The sequence below is a fragment of the Triticum aestivum genome, chromosome 2B (assembly GCF_018294505.1).
Source record: "Triticum aestivum cultivar Chinese Spring chromosome 2B, IWGSC CS RefSeq v2.1, whole genome shotgun sequence".
Classification (NCBI taxonomy): Eukaryota; Viridiplantae; Streptophyta; class Magnoliopsida; order Poales; family Poaceae; genus Triticum; species Triticum aestivum.
In genome coordinates this window covers 490,687,796-490,710,546 of record NC_057798.1, presented here as the reverse complement: position 1 = coordinate 490,710,546, position 22,751 = coordinate 490,687,796, and positions in this window count along the sequence as shown.

Genomic DNA, 22,751 nt, shown 5'->3' with positions numbered 1-22,751 from the left:
ATTATCCTTCGTTGACCGTGAGAGCTTGTGATGGGCTAAGTTGGGACACCCCTGCAGGGTATAAACTTTCGAGAGCCGTGCCCGCGGTTATGTGGCAGATGGGAATTTGTTAATATCCGGTTGTAGAGAACTTGACACTTGACTTAATTAAAATGCATCAACCGCGTGTGTAGCCGTGATGGTCTTTTTTCAGCGGAGTCCGGGAAGTGAACAATGTCTTTGGGTTATGATTGTGCGTAAGTAGTTTCAGGATCACTTCTTGATCACTTCTAGCTTCACGACCGTTCCGTTGCTTCTCTTCTCGCTCTTACTTGCGTATGTTTGCCACCATATTTGATTAGTGCTTGCTGCAACTCCTCCTCTTTACCACTTCCTACCCATAAGCTTAAATAGTCTTGATCTCGCGGGTTTTGAGATTGCTGAGTCCTCGTGACTCACCAGATACTATCACAACAGTTGCAGGTGCCGATGATACCAGTGCAGGTGATGCAACCGAGCTCATATGGGAGCTCAACGAAGATCTTGGTCGTTGCTATGTTTCGTTTCATGTTGATCAGTAGTGGAGCCCAGTTGGGACGATCGGGCATCTAGCAGATGGGTTATCTTCTTTTCTTTTGGCTTCGCCCGTAGTCAGACTATGTGTGTGCTCTGAATGATGTATGATTTATTTAAGTACTTGTGTGAAGTGGCGATTCTAAGCCAACTCTTTATCCCATTCTTGTTCATCACATGGGATTGTGTGAAGATGACCCTTCTTGCGACAAACCACAATGCGGTTATGCCTCTAAGTCGTGCTTTGACACGTGGGAGATATAGCCGCATCATGGATGTTACAAGCGGATGGTGCTTCCACTGGTACGTGGGAGGGGGGCTCCCCTCCGGGAGGAGCCCCCGGGGCAGGTACAGTCCCGCCCTGACACGTGGCCAACACGGTAGGGCTATGAGAGGTGTATGTGGGCACCCGCGAGCCAGCGGGACTCACGGGGCTGTACCTCGAGGCGGATTGCGCCTGGCTCTGGGCCTTTGTCGGTGGTACATTCCTGCAAGGTGGTTAAAATGCAAATGGTCTGCGTCCTCAGGCCCCGGCCCTCGAGCAAGCTCAGCCGCCGCTGGTATGCCAGGTCGCGATGTCGTGGACAAGGCCAGGGGGTGAGGGCTGGAGAGCCAGTAAGAGCTCCTGAGTCGCGATGCTCAGGCGCCCGCCTTTTAACGTGCAAGCGCTTTGCATGAGAGAGGAGAGGCCCGTGGTAGGAAGTGGACAATAATCATAAGCAGGTTAAGCATGAAGAAGCAAATCAACTTAGATAGATGCAAAGAAAGGCAAACGCCGCTGGGTCAGGCCCAAGCGACTTGGGGATGATGCAGCCCAAGGGGCGCCCCCAACAAGGTAAGCTAAAGACAAAAGCAAAACAGATACATGCCGCGGGGACAGACCCATGCGACCTGGGAATGATGCAGCCCTGAGGGCGCTCCCAGCTGAAACAAAACTTGAAAGAAGTCAGCTAATACCATTGGAGAGCGAGTGTCGGAGCAGCTGACGGTGTGAGGTGAAGAAGCTGATCCTCACGAGCCCTAGGAGCTCCGAGCCTCGGGAGGCTCAGGAGGTCCGGGCGGCTCGACGAGGTCCATCTCCATTTCCTCCAGGAGCACGCGATGCTTGGCCACCTGAGCTTCCAGAATGCAACTCATCAGGCGCTGGTGGGCAGCAACTGCGTTCGGCAGGCTGAAGGGCATGCGAACATAGCTGTGCGGTGGACCCTCGCAACGCCATACGCGCGAAAGACAGAAGCATTCCTGAGACGCGACTCGATTGAGCCCTGGGTAGTCGATGCAGACACGCAGCCCGCCATCCTCGCCTGGATGGGGAGCTATGCTAGGTAGGCAGCGGTTGCCGCGCATGACTCTCGATTCCTGCAACTCCTGAGCAACCTTGGTGATGAACTCCTGAGGGTTTGGCCCTCCTTGCCTTATGCCTTCTTGAGGGAAACGTGCCGTGAAGCACGCCTCCAAGTGGTGCCCAAGCGCCTCCCTCGTGATCTGGGCAAAGTCAGTGGCTCCCCAGGAGAGAGCCCCCGAGCCTTGCCCGAGGAGGGCACCGGGCGCGCCTCCCTATGTGATGGAGGGTGGCGCCCCTTGGATGGGCGCGCGTTCGGATGTGGCGCCTCCGGAGGTGCCTGCCTCCTAAGGCCTTGAGCCAGGTGATGTCTTCTTCTTCTTGGGGGTTGCTTCAGGAAGGTTTCCACTCTTGCTGTCTGGGTCCTCGATTGACGCAGCTTGGAAGAGGCGCTCAAGGGAGCACACCGCATCCTTCTCTTCACAGGGGACTGTGATGACCCCACCACTTCCTGGCATCTTGAGTACGTTGCAGCTATGGTGAGTCACTGCCATGAACTTGGCTAGGGCTGGATACCCGAGGATTGCATTGTATGGCAGGTGAATGGGGGCGACGTCGAAGTCAATGAGCTCGGTACGGTAGTTCTTGCGCTGTCCAAAGGTGACATGGAGGCGGACCTACCCTATAGGGACAGTGGAACCATCAGTGACTCCTGAGAAAGGCTTGGTTGGTTGAAGCTGATCATATGACACTTGAAGATTGTTGAACGTCTCGACGGACAGGACGTTGAGCCCTGCTCCGCCGTCAATGAGGGTCCTGGTAACTTGCACATTGCTGATGACTGGGGAGCAGAGAATCGGGAGGACACCGGCCGTTGCCACGCACTTGAGCTGATCCGCTGAGCTGAATGTGATGGCGCACACAGACCACCTGAGAGGGCGTGTGGCTTCAAGCTTGTGAAGGACTGCATTCACCTCGCGAGCAAACTGCTTGAAGATGCGCTGAGATGCTAGGGCCTGAGCACCGCCCAAGATGCAAGCAATTGCACGCGGCTCCTGGAAGCCCCCCAGCCCCCTCATCCCGATGATGGTCTTCATTCCTTCTTGGTGGTGGTGGCAGAGGAGGAAGTCCTGCGTTGCCTTGCGGGCGATCCTCATGAGGCTGATCTCTCCAAGCCCCCTCGTGAGGCTGGTCCTCCCAGTAGTCCTCGTGAGGCCGGTCACGCCACCCTTGGCGAGGGCCACGGTCGTCCCAGCGTTCTCCACCTCTTGCTCCGCCTTGGCCGAAGCCCCGATCGTTGCACTCGGGGCGTCGACCGACACGGCCTTCTCGCACGGCCCTGAGCTCTTGGCATTCGTTGGTGTTGTGGGTATGGAGATCGTGGTACACACAGTACTGGCTGCCCTTGGACGACTCCATCTGGTCCCTGCCGCGCTTCATGTCCGGCTCGGCTATGAGCACAGCTACGCCCTTGCGCTTCACATCTTTGGCCTTGGCTTTCTTCTCTTCTGGGTCTGCTGCTGGAAGCTCGAGAAGGGATAGGCGTCCCTCCTCAGCCCTTGCGCACTTGGTCGCCAGGTTGAACAGCTCTAGAGACGTACACAGATCTTCGTGGATCGCCAGCTCCTCCTTCATCTTGACGTCACGGACACCATCAGAGAACGCCAAGATGATGGCCTCCTCGGTCACCCTGGGAATCTTGACGCGAGCGCTATTGAAGCACTGGATATACTTCTGCAAGGTTTCTCCGGGTTGTTGCTTGATGTGGTGTAGGTCACCCACGGCCGGCGGACGGTCGCGAGTGCCCTGGAAGATGGCGATGAAGCGAGTGCGCATCTCGTCCCAGGAGGAGATTGTGCCAGGAGGCAGGTTCAGGAGCCAGGTGCGGGCGCCGTCCTGGAGTGCCATGGGAAACCAGTTCGCCATGACCTTTTCGTCCCTGTTGGCGGCTTCGATGCCCAGCTCATAGAGTTGTAGGAACTCCGCGGGGTCGGCAGTGCCGTCGTAGAGAGGAGGCAGGTCAGGTTTGAACTTGCCCGGCCAGGCGACACTGCGTAGCTCGGTGGTGAAAGCGCAGCAGCCTGCGGTGTCCACCGGAGCTCTCTGCTGATGGGGGGCTTGCTCCTGGGGGTTCCCGCGTGCCGCTACCTGGAGCAGCGCGGGGTCTAGACGTACTGGCGCAGGGATGCGGTCGTGGCGCTCCGGTGCCGGGAGCACGCGAGCACCTTCTTGGGGACAAGGGATTTCTTGGCAGCTCCATTCTTGTCGCGCAGGCGCCGGACGCGGTGGATCTCGTCCTAGGGCCGTGCGCATTGGAGCCAGGGCGCCTTCTTGGGGAGGAGGTGGCGGAGGCACCTCCTGATCTGCGCCTCCTGTGCAGGACAGAGGGCGAGGCAGCAAGAGGGACGGTGCAGGGGAGCCCCCTGCGGCCCTGACGATCTCGGTGATGTGAGTGAGCCACTCCTCGTAGAGGTCCTCGACGGGACGATAGTGCAGAAGCTCACGCGCCAGGAGCAATGCGGCGTGCGCGTCCTTGGGGGCGCGACAGGCGTGGGACGACGAACTAGCTAGAGTTAGTGACGGGGTGGCGCTGTGGCCTTCCCGCCGCACCGAAGGATGCAGCGACGAGGTCTGCTTCTCATTCCCCGCCGGGCCGGTGGCGGCATTGGCGGCAGGTGACGGGGAACGACGGGGACACCCACCAACGGGAGCCGTCCGGGCGACGCGGGCGGCGAGAGCTGCCCGACGCTCAGCTCAAGCCCGACAAACGTCTACCATGGACACGATGGAAGATCGACGCGAAATGGCGAAAGAAAGATTCTAGCGCACCCCTATCTGGCATGCCAAATGTTGGATGTTGGGTTCTGGCAGACCCTTAAGGTTCAATCTCTGGGGTGCACGTGAAGATCTTCCCCCTACCGATTCACGTCCGGTCGCCTCGCGAGAATCTAAGATAAAACGATGAACAACATGAGGGACACGAGATTTATATTGGTTCGGGCCACCGTTGTGGTGTAATACCCTACTCTAGTGTGTGGTGTGGTGGATTGCCTCAGGGGCTGATGAACAGTACAAAGGGAAGAACAGCCTCGCGAGAGGTGTTCTTGAGATGGTGCGATGAACTACTTGTGTGAGTTTGATCGCCTCTCGGTCTAATGAACCCTTGATCCCCTCTCTTCTTTCCTCTGTGGTGGCCAGTCCTATTTATAGAGGCCCTGGTCCTCTTCCCAAATATTGAGCGGGAAGGGCGCCAAAAACGGCCATTTTGAAGGGGAACATCTAGTACAAGTTATCCTGACTAAAGTTGGTCTTCGGCTACCAAAGGCACTAGTGATGACGCCGTCTTGGGCTCCATGGTGACCTCCATCCTGCCGCTCTGCTGGTCTTGGTCTGGTTGCACCGAAATGGCAACCTTTGCGTGATGCCTCGGTACTCCACGCCTGTGCTTGCCCCCTTTGCACCAAAGAGGAAAAAGGACACTGCACAGGCCGGCGCCCGCCTGGTCTCGATCGTCACGGCTTGCGTCACAAGCACCTCGCGAGGTACCCTGCCTTGATCTCTCCGCCTCCTCGCGAGCCTGCCTGGCGAGGCCGTTCCTGAGGAAGTCGTGTGTCATCCGCCCCGCGAGGTTTGGCCCCTCGCGAGGGTCTTGAGTCTTGCGCTGATGAAGATGGACCGTACTAGGCCACCACTAGAGCCACGCCGCAGGCCGCAGGCAGGCAAGTCTAGGGACCCCCGTTCCCAGAACGCCGACAAGATGAAGATACACCTTTTGCATGAAACTTGAACGAAGTCACTATATACCCGAACATCGGAATACCAAGCTTCATCGGGACCTACATTGCAACTTTACCTGAAGAAGAGCGTTGGATGATTCGAGTTCAAGTTCCAGGAAGGATGTTCATGCCAGTCACTTAGCCCATAGAGTTTTCTTTGATGCACCAACCTGGAGTCTAGGAAAGAGTATGGCAGCCCACATCACTATGGGACACATTGGAGAAGTTTACCACAAGGATCTCAAGGATACTATCTACCAGATTTGTGGGCACCGAGATGAGCAATGGGAGATGATCAGCACCAGGAAGGATAGATCTATTGCAGCTTTCATCCAGGAGTTAAACTAGCACATTCGTTGCTAGGAGAACCGGATATGCGCAGGCATGATAGATTTTAAGAAGGCAATGACCAGGATCATAGAGCTGGAGGAAGAACTCAAGTCTACACGCGATGGATATGAGGAGGAAATGACGATACTCATGGAGAAGAATGACGATCTGACAAAGAAGCTAGGAGTATTCATGGGAGACCCCGTGCCAGGAGGAGAAGACGATGATTCCACTTGTCCGGAGAACTACATCATCATCGACGAGACCGACTCGGACCCCGACGATAGCGATGATGACTTTGTTGATGAAGCTGGAGCAGATATCATGGAGTCTTCCACCAATCAATTTTTCTAGTCGACCACCATATCAGTAGTAGTATTCCCCCATGTATATAGTATAGTCCGAGAAATATTGTAACGGTAGTTAGACTGATGTATGCCCTTGTTTGAATTGGTTGAAGTGATATGATTGTGTTTGTCTCATGTGCATATGGATAGTGTTTTCCCTCTGGACCTCATTCTATTCTATTTTCTCATCTTTTCTAAACCCTCAGATGCCTCCGAGACGCGACAATGGATTTGCTTTCCCACTGAAGCTCACTCAGCTGATTTAGCAGCAGAATGCATTGATGCAGATACTAGTCCAGAATCAGAACCAGGGGAACAACAACAACAACAACCCACCACAACCACCACCTGTTGATCACTTAGCCCGTTTCTTAAGGCCGCCGGTGTTCTCCAGTAGCACCGAGCCGACTGTTGCAGATGACTGGCTCCGCAAGATTGGAAGGGAGTTGACCATTGCAGGACGCACAGATGTGAAGAGAGTGCGTTTTGCCGCACATCAGCTTGATGGACCCGCAGCATCATGGTGGGAGAATTTCACAGCCACGTACCCCATTGATACTATCACATGGGACCAGTTTCAGCAAGCTTTTCGCACTGCCCATGTTTTAGCAGGAGCTATGGCCATGAAGAAGCGTGAGTTTTGCAACTTGCGCCAAGGAGGATGCACAGTGGGCCAGTATGTGGATGATTTTAGTAAGTTAGCATGATATGCCCCGGATGACGTAGCTACGGATGCAGCTAAGCAGGAGAAGTTTCTGGAAGGACGGAATGATGAGCTGAGCATGCAGCTGATGGTGGCAACTTTCAACAACTACCAGGAGTTGGTAGATAGAGCTCTCATGATTGAAGGGAAACAACAGCAGATTGACAACCGCAAGAGAAAGTATGGACAAGGTAAGTACAATTCTGGAGCTCAGCAGAGACCTCGTTTTACCCCGAACTCGGGAGGACCCCTTCAACATAACCATGGAGGTCAGTGATAACCCACAAGTCTAGGGGATCGCAACAGCTTTCGAGGGTAGAGTACTCAACCCAAATTTATTGATTCGACACAAGGGGAGCCAAAGAATATTCTTGAGTATTAGCAGTTGAGTTGTCAATTCAACCACACCTGGATAACTTAGTATCTGCAGTAAAGTATTTAGTAGCAAAGTAGTATGATAATAAAGGTAACAGTGGCAAAAGTAATGCTTTTGGGTTTTGTAGTGATTGTAACAATAGCAACGGAAAAAGTAAATAAGCGAAGAACACTATATGAAAAGCTCGTAGGCAATGGATCAGTGATGGATAATTATGCCAGATGCGATTCCTCATGTAATAGCTATAACATAGGGTGACACAGAACTAGCTCCAGTTCATCAATGTAATGTAGGCATGTACTCCGTAAATAGTCATACATGCTTATGGAAAAGAACTTGCATGACATCTTTTGTCCTACCCTCCCGTGGCAACGAGGTCCTAGCGGAAACTAAGGGATATTAAGGCCTCCTTTTAATAGAGAACCGGAACGAAGCATTAGCACATAGTGAATACATGAACTCCTCAAACTACGGTCATCACCGAGAAGTATCCCGATTATTGTCACTCCGGGGTTGTCGGATCATAACACATAATAGGTGACTATAGACTTGCAAGATAGGATCAAGAACACACGTATATTCATGAAAACATAATAGGTTCAGATATGAAATCATGGCACTCGGGCCCTAGTGACAAGCATTAAGCATAGCAAAGTCATAGAAACATCAATCTCAGAACATAGTGGATACTAGGGATCAAACCCTAACAAAACTAACTTGATTACATGGTAAATCTCATCCAAGCCATCACCGTCCAGCAAGCCTATGATGGAATTACTCACGCACGGCGGTGAGCATCATGAAATTGGTGATGGAGGATGGTTGATGATGACGACGGCGACGAATCTCCCTCTCCAGAGCCCCGAACGGACTCCAGATCAGCCCTCCCGAGAGAGATTAGGGCTTTGTGGCGGCTCCGTATCGTAAAACGCGATGAAACTTTCTCTCTAATTTTTTTCTCCCCGAACGTGAATATATGGAGTTGGAGTTGAGGTCGGTGGAGGTCCAGGGGGCCCACGAGACAGGGGGGCGCACCCAGTGGGAGGGGGCGCGCCCCCCACCCTCGTGGACAGGGTGTGGGCCCCCTGGTCTTGATTATTTCGCCAGTATTTTTTATATTTTCCGAAAAGTGCCTCCGTGGATTTTCAGGACATTCCGAGAACTTTTCTTTTCTACACATAAAACAACATCATGGCAGTTCTGCTGAAAACAGCGTTAGTCCGGGTTAGTTTCATTCAAATCATGCAAGTTAGAGTCCAAAACAAGGGCAAAAGTGTTTGGAAAAGTAGATATGTTGGAGACGTATCAACTCCCCCAAGCTTAAACCTTTGCTTGTCCTCAAGCTATTCAGTTGATAAACTGAAAGTGATAAAGAAAAACTTTTACAAACTCTATTTGCTCTTGTTGTTGTAAACATGCAAAGCCATCATTCAGGTTTCAGCAAATATCATGAACTAACCATACTCACAATAACACTTAGGTCTCACAATTACTCATATCAATAGCATAATCAGCTAGCGAGCCATAATAATAAAACTCGGATGAAAACACTTTCTCAAAACAATCATAACATGATATAACAAAATGGTATCTCGCTAGCCCTTTCTGAGACCACAAAACATAAATGCAGAGCACCTTTAAAGATCAAGGGCTGACTAAACATTGTAATTCATGGTAAAAGAGATCTAGTCAAGTCATACCCAATATAAACCAATGATAATGAATGCAAATGATAGTGTGCTCTCCAGCGGGTACGTTTTAATAAGAAGGTGATGACTCAACATAAAAATAAATAGATAGGCCCTTCGCAGAGGGAAGCAGGGATTTGTAGAGGTGCCAGAGCTTAATTTTAAAATAGAGATTGAATAACATTTTGAGTGTCATACTTTCACTGTCAATGCAACAACTATGAGATGGCTGTATCTTCCATACTACATGCATTATAGGCAGTTCCCAAATAGAATGGTAAAGGTTTTTACCCCCCAACCACCAACAAGCATCAATCCATGGCTTGCTCGAAACAACGAGTGCCTCCAACTAACAACAACCCTAGGGGAGTTTTGTTTAATTATTTTGATTTGCTTTGATCTTTTTGGATCATGGGACTGGGCATCCCGGTTACCGGCCCTTTCTCGTGAATGAGGAGCGGAGTCCACTCCTCGTGAGAATAACCCACCTAGCATGGAAGATATAGGCATCCCTAGTTGAAACATGAGCCGCTCGAGCATACAAAACAGAATTTCATTTGAAGGTTTAGAGTTTGGCACATACAAATTTACTTGGAACGGCAGGTAAATACCGCATATAGGAAGGTATGGTGGACTCATATGGAACAACTTTCGGGTTTAAGGAGTTTGGATGCACAAGCAGTATTCCCGCTTAGTACAGGTGAAGGCTAGCAAAAGACTGGGAAGCGACCAGCTGAGAGAGCGACAACAGTCATAAACATGCATTAAAATTAATTTACACCGAGTACAAGCATGAATAGGATATAATCTACCATGAACTTAAATATCATGAAGGCTATGTTGATTTGTTTCAACTACATGCGTGAACATGTGCCAAGTTGAGTCACTCAATTCATTTAAAGGAGGATACCATCCCATCATACCACATCATAATCATTCTAATAGCATGTTGGCACGCAAGTTAAATCATTATAAATCATAGCTAATCAAGCATGGCACAAGCAACTATAATCTCTAAATGTCATTGCAAATATGTTTACTTCATAATAAGGTGAATCAGAAACGATGAACTCATCATATTTACAAAAACAAGAGAGGTCGAGTTCATACCAGCTTTTCTCATCTCAATAAGTCCATCATATATCGTCATTATTTCCTTTCACTTGCATGACCGAACAATGTCTATAATTATAAGAGTGCACGTGCATTGGACTAAGCTGGAATCTGCAAGCATTCAACTCGAGAGAGAAGACATGGTAATATGGGCTCTAAATTAAATAAACAATCATGCATGTGAGAGCCACTAAACATTTTCAATATGGTCTTCTCGACCCCCAAAGGAAAGAAAAGAAAAATAAAATTATTTACACGGGAAAGCTCCCAACAAATAAAAGAAGAACGATAAATCTTTTTTGGTTTTCATTTTAATTTCTACTACAAGCATGGAAATTAAACTAACTATTTTTTTGGGTTTTTCTTAAGGTTTATCAAACACACAAGAAGGAAGCGAGAAAGAATACTAAACTAACATGGATGATACAATGAAAGAGTATGAGCACCGACGACTAGTGTGTGAACATGAATGTAAAGTCGGTGAGAAATACGTACTCCCCCAGGCTTAAACTTTTGGCCTAAGTTGGTCTAATACCAAGGACCGCTCCTACTCTCCCCGGTGTACTAGGAGGTGTAATCAGGATCCCACTGGCTGGTCATCTCCGGATCCCACTGGAAAGATGATGCACGGTAAGGGTCCAGTGCAGGTTCCGGCTCAGGTTCAGGTTCTGGAGTGAAAGCTTGGGCTCGATGAGTGTACACCGCTCAGGTGTAACAAGAAAATTATTTGCAGTCAAATCAAACAACAGAGGCAGAGGCAAAATAATAGTCTCATTGTGTTTCTTATTAAATCTAAGGTTATACAAGAGCATCCTTTCTTCGTTGTCAACGATAAACTTGTGGGCTACCATGCTCTTGTAATCTAAAATGTGAGGAGGCAATTTTGTCTCCTCTTTCTCTGGTGCCTAATAGGTATCTGAAAATGTCTAGCAAGACGTGAAGCATAGATACCTCCAAATATGGGGCCTTTTGTATGATTCAGGCCTAGCCATTTAGCAATGACGACACCCATACTAAAACTATTATCTCCAAGCAAGGCATGTTGAAGAATGATAATATCAGGAAAACTAAAGTTTCCACTATTTCCATGACCAATCAAGCATCTACTAGCAAATATGGAAAAGTAGCGTAAAACAAGAAAGTGTATGCTAGAGATTTTCGCCTCGGAACCCTTCTTTGGCTCTTCTACAGCGATAGTGTTAACAAAGCCATCCACATCTTTACGATGGGGTTCCTCTAATTCTCCCTCATAGGGTATCCTACATACCACACAAAAATTACGTAAAGACATTTCTCTGAATTCATCATATAAATGAATTGATACTGAAGGCGGTGACTTCCTAGGATAATAATAAAAATTTTGCACGAAAATATTGGTGAGTAAGAGATACTGATCGATCCGGTCGTGGAGGAAACCGATGAGGCCTGCATTCTCGATCAAAGAATAAAAATCTTCATGAATTCCAGCTTCTTTCAAGAAATCATCGCATGGCCATTCACACGACCGCACTTCCGCTAAGTGAGGAAGATTATACTTGCCTTTTTCCTTCTCTTTAGCTTGTTTTTCCTGAGAGCCTTGCCTAGAAGAGCCCCTCAAAAGTTTCCTTAACATTTTCTGAAAATTTCTGAAATTTTAGTAACTTCAAAATAAAAGTGAATAAAACTAAACAAGATTGATAGCAACTACTCCTACAAGTGCCTAGAGCCTATATCATGCATTAGAATTGCTTGGGACCTCATAAATTTAACATGCAAGCTCAAGAACATGGTCACCTAAGTAGCAAAAATTTGCAATGAATAAAGCACTAGAACAAAAACTAATTGGACCAATGGAGGAGTCACATACCAAGCAACAACCTCCCAAAGCAGTTTTGTGAATGGAGCTTTGAGCATGGAGATTGAAAATCGCAGCAAAATGAGCTAGAACTCGTGCTTGAGCTGGATGGGGATTTTTCTGGGTAGAAGATGAAGTGTGTGGGAGTTGGCATAAGTGGAGGGGGCCACCAGGGGCCCATGAGACAGGGGGCGCGCCCAGGGGGGTGGGCGCGCCCTCCACTCTCGTGGCCTGGTGCTTGCCCCTCCTGTAGTGATTTCAGTGCCTAAAACCCTCAAATATTCCATCAAAATTCATACTAAATTTGCATGGCATTTGGAGCACTTTTATTTTCGGGATATTTTATTGTACGGATAATTCGGAAAACAGACGGATAATACTATTTTTGCTTTATTTATTGTAAATAACAGAAAGTAAAAAGAGGGTACAGAAGGTTGTGCCTTCTAGTTTCATCCATCGCGTGATCATCAAAATGAATCCACTAACAAGGTTGATCAAGTCTTGTTAACAAACTCATTCCGAATAACACGGAACCGGAGAAATTTCGAATAACACTAGGTTACCTCAACGGGGATATGAAAATCCCCAATAATAAGAATATCATACTTTTTCTTGACAGTAGGGAGAGGAAATTCAAAACCTCCAATAATGATAGTTGGAACTTTTCCAATAGAATTGATGCTATGAACTTGAGATCGTTTCCTCGGAAAGTGTACCGTATGCTCATTACCATTAACATGAAAAGTGACATTGCCTTTGTTGCAATCAATAATAGCCCCTGCAGTATTCAAAAAGGGTCTACCAAGGATAATCGACATACTATCGTCCTCGGGAATATCAAGAATAACAAAGTCCATTAAGAAAGTGACATTTGCAACTACAACAGGCACATCCTCACAAATACCGACAGGTATAGCAGTTGATTTATCAGCCATTTGCAAAGATATTTTAGTAGGTGTCAACTTATTCAATTCAAGTCTACGATATAAAGAGAGAGGCATGACACTAACACCGGCTCCAGGATCACATAAAGCAGTTCTAACATAATTTCTTTTAATGGAGCATGGTATAGTTGGTACACACGGATCTCCAAGTTTCTTTGGTATTCCACCCTTAAAAGTGTAATTAGCAAGCATGGTGGAAATTTCAGCTTCCGGTATCTTTCTTTTATTTGTAATGATATCCTTCATATACTTAGCATAATGATTTACTTTAAGCATATCAGTTAAGCGCATACGTAAGAAGATAGGTCTAATCATTTCAGCAAAGCGCTCAAAATCCTCATCATCCTTTGTCTTGGATGGTTTAGGAGGAAAGGGCATGAGTTTCTGAACCCATGGTTCTCTTTCTCTACTATGCTTCCTAGCAACAAAATCTCTCTTATCATAACGTTGATTCTTTGATTGTGGGTTATCAAGATCAACAGCAGATTCAATCTCTACATCATTGTTTTTTACTAGGTTGAGCATCAACATGAACATTATCATTAACATTATCACTAGGTTCATGTTCATCACCTGATTGTGTTTCAGCATCAGAAATAGAATATCATCGGGATTCTCAGGTGTGTCTACAGTAGGTTCACTAGAAGCATGCAAAGTTCTATCATTTTTCTTTTTCTTCTTTTTAGAAGAACTAGGTGCCTCTAAGTTGTTTCTCTGAGAATCTTGCTCGATTCTCTTAGGGTGGCCTTCAGGATACAAAGGTTCCTGAGTCATTCTACCAGTTCTAGTAGCCACTCTAACAGCAAAGTCATTTTTATTATTTAATTCATCAAGCAAATCATTTTGAGCTTTAAGTACTTGCTTAGCTTGAGTAGCAACCATAGAAGCATATTTGCTAACGAGTTTGAGTTCACCTTTAACTCTAGCCATATTATCGCTTACGCGCCCTATCTCGAAAGCATTATTCTTTAACTCTCTACCAACATAAGCATTAAAACTTTCTTGTCTAGCCATAAAATCATCAAATTCATCTAAGCATGGGCTATGAAATTTAGTAGAGGGGATTTCAACTTTATCATATCTATAGAGAGAATTTACCTTTACTACCTGTGTCGGGTTATCAAGACAATGTGGTTCTTCAATAGGCGGTATATTAAGACCATGTATTTCTTCAATAGGTCATAAATTCTTAACATCTTCAGCTTTAATACCTTTTTATTTCATTGATTTCTTTGCCTCTTGCATATCTTCAGGACTGAGAAATAAAACACCTCTCTTCTTCGGAGTGGGTTTAGGAATAGGCTCAGGAGTTGCCTCAATTGGTTCAGGAATTGCCTCAGGAATTGGCTCAGGAAGAGTCCAATTATTTTCATTAGTCAACATATTATTCAATAGTAATTCAGCTTCGTTGACTGTTCTTTCCCTGAAAACACAACCAGCACAACTATCCAAGTATTCCTTGGAAGCATCGGTTAGTCCATTATAAAAGATATCAAGTATTTCATTTTTCTTGAGAGGATGATCAGGCAAAGCATTAAGTAATCGGAGAAGCCTCCCCCAAGATTGTGGGAGACTCTCTTCTTTGATTTGCACAAAATTATATATTTCCCGCAAGGCAGCTTGTTTCTTATGAGCAGGGAAATATTTAGCAGATTAGTAATAAATCATATCCTGGGGACTGTGCACACAACCAGGACCAAGGGAATTATACCAAGTCTTAGCGTCACCCTTTAACAAGAACGAAAATACCTTAAGGATATAATAATAGCGAGATTTATCATCATGAGTAAACCGGGTAGCTATATCATTCAACTTGGTAAGATGTGCCACAACAGTTTCAGATTCAAGGCCATAAAAAGGATCAAATTCAACTAAAGTAATAATCTCAGGATCAACAGAGAATTCATAATCCTTATCGGCAACACAGATAGGTGAAGTAGCAAAAGCAGGGTCAGGTTTCATTCTAGCATTAAGAGACTGCTGCTTCCATTTAGCTAATAATTTCTTAAGATCATATCTATCATTGCAAGCAAAGATAGCTCTAGCAGCTTCTTCATTCATAACATAACCCCCAGGAACAACAGGCAATTCATAACCATTGGGGGAATTTTCATCATCACTATCATCAATAATAGCATCTTCAACAATTTCATTCCCTCTAACTCTAGCCAGTTGTTCATCAAGAAATTCACCTAATGGCAAAGTAGTATCACGCACAGAAGTAGTTTCATCATAAGTATCATGCATAGCAGAAGTGGCATCATCAATAACATGCGACATATCGGAGTTCATAGCAGTAGCAGGTTTAGGTGTCGCAAGTTTACTAATAACAGAAAGAGAATCTAGTGCAGAGCTAGATGGCAGTTCCTTACCTCCCCTCGTAGTTGAGGGAAAAATCGTAGTTCTATCGTCTTTCAAGTTCTTCATAGTGATCAACAGATATAAATCCCAAGTGACTCAGAGAATAGAGCTATGCTCCCCGGCAACGGCGCCAGAAATTAGTCTTGATAAGCCACAAGTGTAGAGGATCGCAACAACTTTCAAGGGTAGAGTATTCAACCCAAATTTATTGATTCGACACAAGGGGAGCCAAAGAATATTCTTGAGTATTAGCAGTTGAGTTGTCAATTCAACCACACCTGGATAACTTAGTATCTGCAACAAAGTATTTAGTAGCAAAGTAGTATGATAATAAAGGTAACAGTGGCAAAAGTAATGTTTTTGGGTTTTGTAGTGATTGTAAGTATAGCAGCGGAAAAAGTAAATAACGAAGAACAATATATGAAAAGCTCGTAGGCAATGGATCAGTGATGGATAATTATGCCGGATGTGATTCCTCATGTAATAGCTATAACATAGGGTGACACAGAACTAGCTCCAGTTCATCAATGTAATGTAGGCATGTATTCCGTAAATAGTCATACGTGCTTATGGAAAAGAACTTGCATGACATCTTTTGTCCTACCCTCCCGTGGCAGCGGAGTCCTAGCAGAAACTAAGGGATATTAAGGCCTCCTTTTAATAGAGAACCGGAACAAAGCATTAGCACATAGTGAATACATGAACTCCTCAAACTACGGTCATCACCGAGAAGTATCCCGATTATTGTCACTTCGGGGTTGTCGGATCATAACACATAATAGGTGACTATAGACTTGCAAGATAGGATCAAGAACACACATATATTCATGGAAACATAATAGGTTCGGATCTGAAATCATGACAATCGGGCCCTAGTGACAAGCATTAAGCATAGCAAAGTCATAGCAACGTCAACCTCAGAACATAGTGGATACTAGGGATCAAACCCTAACAAAACTAACTTGATTACATGGTAAATCTCATCCAACCCATCACCGTCCAGCAAGCCTACGATGAAATTACTCACGCACGACGGTGAGCATCATGAAATTGGTGATGGAGGATGGTTGATGATGACGATGGTGATGAATCCCCCTCTCCGGAGCCCCAAACGGACTCCAGATCAGCCCTCCCGAGAGATATTAGGGCTTGGTGGCGGCTTCATATCGTAAAACGCGATGAAACTTTCTCTCTGATTTTTTTCTCCCTGAACATGAATATATGGAGTTGGAGTTGAGGTCGGTGGAGGTCCAGGGGGACCACGAGATAGGGCGCGCGCCCAGGGGGAGGGGGTGTGCCCCCCACCCTCGTGGACAGGGTGTGGGCCCCCTGGTCTTGATTCTTTCGCCAGTATTTTTTATATTTTCAGAAAAGTGCCTCCGTGGATTTTCAGGACATTCCGTGAACTTTTCTTGTCTACACATAAAACCACATCAGGGCAGTTCTGCTGAAAACAGCGTCAGTCCGGGTTAGTTTCATTCAAATCATGCAAGTTAGAGTCCAAAACAAGGGTAAAAGTGTTTGGAAAAGTAGATACATTGGAAATGTATCAGTCAGTCACAATGGAGGAAGTTCACACAACCATAGTGGCCCCAAGAATGGGAATGGTAATGGAGGAAGCAACAGACAGAACCGTTCCAACCCAGCAACGCCCGCCAAGAAGGATCTAAGTCACATTACTTGTTTCAAGTGTAGGAAGAATGGACATTACGCCATGGAGTGTTCTGAAGCAAAGAATGGTAATGGCAATGGAAGCTCTAGGAAGAAGCCCAACACTTTCAACAGGGAACAAGTGAACCACGTTAGCGTGGAGGAGGTTGAAGCGCAACCCGATGCAGTAATAGGTAAGTTTTTGGTTAAGTCATTTACTGCAATCGTTCTTTTTGATACCGGTGCATCGCATTCATACATATCAAGGGGATTTGTGGATAAGTTTAAACTGCCAACCCAAGCCCTTAGGTCACCCATGTTAGTAACCTCGCCAGGAGCAGATTATATGGCTAGCCTATGGTGTGATCGGTTACCATTAAGGATTGGTAACTACGTTCCCCTCAGACCTAATAGTATTGGAGTCACAAGGACTGGATGTGATATTAGGCATGGATTGGTTATCGAAGTATGAAGGGAATATTGACTATGCCAGTAAGTCGATTTTGCTCACCACCCTAGAAGGAAGAAGGATTAAGTATGTATCCCGGCATGTGCCGAAGAGAACTCAAGTGAATTCCTTATCACGAATTGTACAGGAGGAAGTACCAGTGGTGAAGGATTTCCCTGATGTATTTCCAGAAGAGTTTCCAGGCATGCCACCGGATAGAGATATCGAGTTTTTGATTGAGCTTTTGCCAGGCACAGGGCCAATATCCAAGAGACCATACAGGATGCCCGCAAAGGATTTGGAGGAAATTAAGAAGCAGATTAAGGAGTTACTGGATAAAGGCTATATTCGCCCAAGTTTGTCACCATGGGGATCACCACTACTTCTAGTGGAGAAGAAGGATGGATCATTGAGGATGGTTGTTGATTATCATGGATTGAATGAGGTGACGATCAAGAACAAGTACCCATTGCCGATGATCAATGATCTATTTGACCAGTTGCAAGGAGCTAAAGTGTTTTCCAAGATCGATCTGCGATCAGGGTACCACCAGCTGAAGATTTGAGAGCAGGATATACCTAAGACAACTTTTACCACAAGGTACGGGCTATATGAGTATACCATTATGTCATTTGGTCTGACTAACACACCTGCCTATTTCATGAACATGATGAACAAGGTGTTTATGAAGTTTTTGGATAAATTCGTCGTGGTGTTCATTGATGACATATTGGTCTACTCGAAGAATGAAGAGGAGCATAAGGAGCATTTGCGTTTGGTACTTGGGAAGCTCAGAGAACATCAGTTATATGCCAAATTCAAAAAGTGTGAGTTTTGGTTGAAGGAAGTAGGATTCCTCGGACATGTTATATTTGGAGAAGGAATAGCAGTAGACCCCACCAAGGTTGTCACTGTGACAAACTGAAAAGCACCCACGTCGGCTGGAGAAATCTAGAGTTTTCTTGGACTCGCAGGATACTACCGGAGATTCATTGAGAATTTCTAGAAGATTGCAAAGCTCATGAGAGAGTTGTTGAAGAAGGACACCAAGTTCAAATGGACTGAGGAATGTGAGGCCAGTTTTCAGGAGTTGAAGAAACATTTGGTTGCAGCTCCAGTGTTGATTCTTCCAGATCAATGCAAGGATTATCAAGTGTATTGCGACGCTTCTCGTTGAGGACTTGGAGCGGTGCTTATGCAGGAGGGAAGAGTGGTTTCATATGCCTCACGACAGCTAAAGCCCCATGAGTTGAATTATGCTACCCATGGTTTGGAGTTAGCAGCCGTAGTGCATGCGTTGAAGACATGGAGACATTTTCTCATCAAAAATCATTATGAGGTGTACACGGATCACAAGAGTTTGAGGTATATCTTCACGCAGAAGGAGTTGAATCTCAGGCAGAGGAGATGGTTGGAGCTCATCAAGGATTATGATATGAGGTTGCATTATCATCCCGGAAAGGCTAACATAGTAGCTGATGCGTTGAGTCGCAAGAGTCATGTCAACACACTCATGACTGGAGGATTACCCAAGGAGTTATCAGAGGATCTTCGTGAGCTATGTTTGGAGATAGTTCCGAGAGGCTATGTAGCAGCATTGGATATTCGGTCTACCTTGCTGGATAAGATCAGAGAAGCCTAGAAGACTGACAAAGAGATTGTTGAGATAAAGGAAAGGATGAGGAAAGGAAAGGCTAAAGGATTTCATGAGGATGAACACGATACCTTATGGTTTGAGGACCGTGTATATGTGCCTAATGACCTGGAGATTAGGAGGTTGATTTTGCAAGAGGCCCATGATTCGCCATATTCGATTCACCCAGGAAATACCAAGATGTATATGGATTTGAAGGACAATTTCTGGTGGACCAGTATGAAGAAGGATATTGCGGAGTATGTAGCAGTTTGTGATGTATGTCAGAGAGTGAAGGTAGAACATCAGAAGCCAGCAGGATTGCTACAGCCATTGCCGATACCCGAATGGAAGTGGAATAAGCTAGGCATGGACTTTATCACGGGATTGCCTAGGACTCGTTCAGGCTATGACTCGATATGGATTGTAGTTGATCATTCGACGAAGGTAGCTCATTTCATCCCAGTGAAGACCACTTACACTAGTGCTAAGTTGGCGAAGATATATATGACCAGGATCGTATGTCTGCATGGAGTTCCAACGACCATTGTATCAGATAGAGGAACCCAGTTTACCTCAAAGTTCTGGAATCAGTTGCACGATACTTTGGGTACCAGGCTAGAGTTCAGTACAACCTTTCATCCACAGACAGATGGACAGACTGAGAGAGTCAATCATATTCTGGAGGACATGTTGAGAGCTTGTGCGCTAGACTATGGATCTAGTTGGGATGACAATTTGCCATATGCAGAGTTCTCTTACAACAACAGCTATCAAGCCAGTTTCAAGATGGCCCCTTTCGAAGCTTTGTAGGGAAGGAGGTGCAGGACACCGTTGTTATGGGATGAAGTTGGAGACCGTCAGTTGTTTGGACCAGATTTGTTTAATGAGTCTAAAGAGAAGGTTAAGTTGATTCGTGATAGACTCAAGGTAGCCCAGTCCAGGCAGAAGAGCTATGCAGATTCTAAACACAAGGAGACAATCTACAGAGTCGGAGTTAGAGTGTATCTTCGTGTGTTCCCACTTCGAGGAGTTAAACGTTTTGGAGTTAAGGGAAAGTTAGCGCCAAGTTTTGTGGGACCATACAAAGTTTTGGAACATATGGGAGAAGTTGCTTACAAATTGGAGTTGCCTGAAGGATTGTCAGGAGTTCACGATGTGTTCCACATTTCCCAATTGAAGAAGTGCCACGCAGAGATGGCCGATATTCCTCTGAGAGATACAGTGCCACTGGAAGCGATTAAATTGGATAGCGATTTAACCTACGAGGAGAAACCAGTGAAGATTCTCGAGTTTGCCAGTCGAGTCACACGCAACAAGGTTATCAAGTTCTGCAAAGTTTAGTGGATCCACCATACCGAGGATGAAGCCACCTGGGAACGAGAGGAAGATTTATGGAAGGATCACCCTCACCTATTTTCTAGCCAACCCGAATCTCGAGGGCGAGATTCATCTTAAGGGGGTAGGTTTGTAACAGCCCAAATTTTCAATTTGGAATGTTATACATTAGATCATCATTGCGTATCACATTTTATTGTATTTTGAGTTGATCCTAGAAATTCTACGTAACTCAAGGACCCACGGAGAGAGTTGGGGATTTCGTTATTTTCATATTTGAGTTTTCTCAAATTTTGAAAAAAGAATCGTTTGATTTTAATTATTTTCTCTCCGAATATTTCTTATATAAAAATAAAATAGAGGGGATAAAATGACTTCCCCAAAATAAAGAAATATTGGAGGTTAAATATTAAAATCAAATAAGAATTTTATTCGGAGTTTCATCGCTATTTTATTTGAATTAGGAAAAATATGTGTTTTTTAAAAATTGCATTAGAGGCCCAAATAAATGTTCACTTTGTCTGCTATATTTTTAGAGGACGGGGAAAATTTATTTCAGGATTTTTGGAGTCCATTTAGTATTTCTTTTATATGTTTTTCTGCGCATGGATTTGTTTTAAAGAAAAATTTACTGACCTAACGGGCCGTGTCCGACCTGGACACCGCAGCCCGGCCAGCCTTTAAAGGCTGAAGGCCCAAGCGAGCCGCCAGCCCCGCCCAAAACTGTAGCCGCCCACTGCCTCGAAATCCGCGTCGCCGCCACCGTCGGATTCGCTGCCGCCGCCGCCGGACCCCATCGTCGCCGCCCCGCCAACCGCTGACCCCGCCACCCGTCGCCGCCGCGTGCTGCCGTCGCCGTCGAACGCCGTCTCCACCACCCGCCGCCCTCGCCGCCGACCCCGCCGCCGGAGTTGACCACCGTCGCCGCTGCCACGCGAACCGAGATAGCTGTCGGTTTTAATCTAAAAACCGTTTGGATTTTTAGAACCCGCGGTTATTTTTTTAGATCGGTTTTTTTCCTGGTTTAGTTATTTAGTGAACACCCGTTTGTACGTTCATTTTAACGAACGGTTTTCATCCGTTAGCCGCAGACAGCGAACGTTCGTTCGTTAGCCTGTTCATCAGTTTTTCTTTTTCCAGGGATTTTTCGCGATTATTTTCGACCGCGATTTCTGCCCTGATTTTCGTTTTAGTTTAACTTTTTGCACGTTTATCAGAATTAGGCGATTCAAGCGCCTAGATCTTCATCTCGGAGCCCTCTTTCTGTTTAACTAACTTGAACAAGATTTAGCTATAGTAAAATTTGACGTAAGTCCAGATTAGTAAATGGATCTTGTTTCTTTCACAGTTTGAGTTTCGTTGTTTCGTTTGGTTTGATTCTTTTTGCAAACCGGAGTTCTTAAGTTGAACTTTCTAGTTAGATCTCTTATTTGAGTTTTACCCATGCTTCTAGTTGAGTGCTTATTGTATGCTTGTTTGTTTGCGATAGAGTACCCGGAGTGCGAAGCGTGCTACTACGAGTCTCTAGGTTTCACGGATCATCAGCAAGGCAAGTAACACTTTGATCATACCTCTTTACTACCCAGTTTAATTGCATTAGATCAATCCTCAAACAATCGCATGGTTAGGATCTGATTAACATGTGGGTTTTGGGAAGTAGATGAGGTAGTACCTATTTACCTGTTTATTATCAAAACTTGGGAGTTACTTCTACGTTGCTTATATTGCTACGCTATGCTCGTAGACGTGGTTTGGTTCGAGTGATTCATGACAGATGTGAGTATTGTTAACTAATGGTTGAATTAAGGTGGCTACTTAAATACACATCTGGGTGGATTGCTTGAAGGCACCCTGGAGTACCCAGTGGTTGTCAGGGCACCTGGAGAATCCAGTGTTGTCCTAGGATATCCAGGAGTACCCGTGTGATCATCCTACGGTCCGCCACCCAGGCTCAAAGGGACCATAAGATTATTTATGCTAGAAACTTCCGTGTGCAGCCACAAGCCAACATGGGCTCTGGCATAGTTGAGTAAGTTGCGTGAAGCTCTTGAAGAGGTAGACTAGTAGATGTAGTGGGTTGTAGGTGGTACTGTCTATCCAGAGTAGAGAGTTTATGCTTTAGAAAGGCTGTGTCTCGAATCTCCGACCATGGATGTATTCTAGTCTTGTGGGTAAAAGTGCACAAACCTCTACAGAGTGTATAAACTTATCATGGTTAGCCGTGTCCCCGGTTATGGACGTCTTGTGTATCTAGTTCTTGGATTATCATGTTGATCTCATCACTCTTAATATAATTTGATTGGGTTTAATGATGATGTTTAATTGGGATTGAGTTGGAGGAACCTTCTCAATGTTTAACAACCACCATGATAGTTA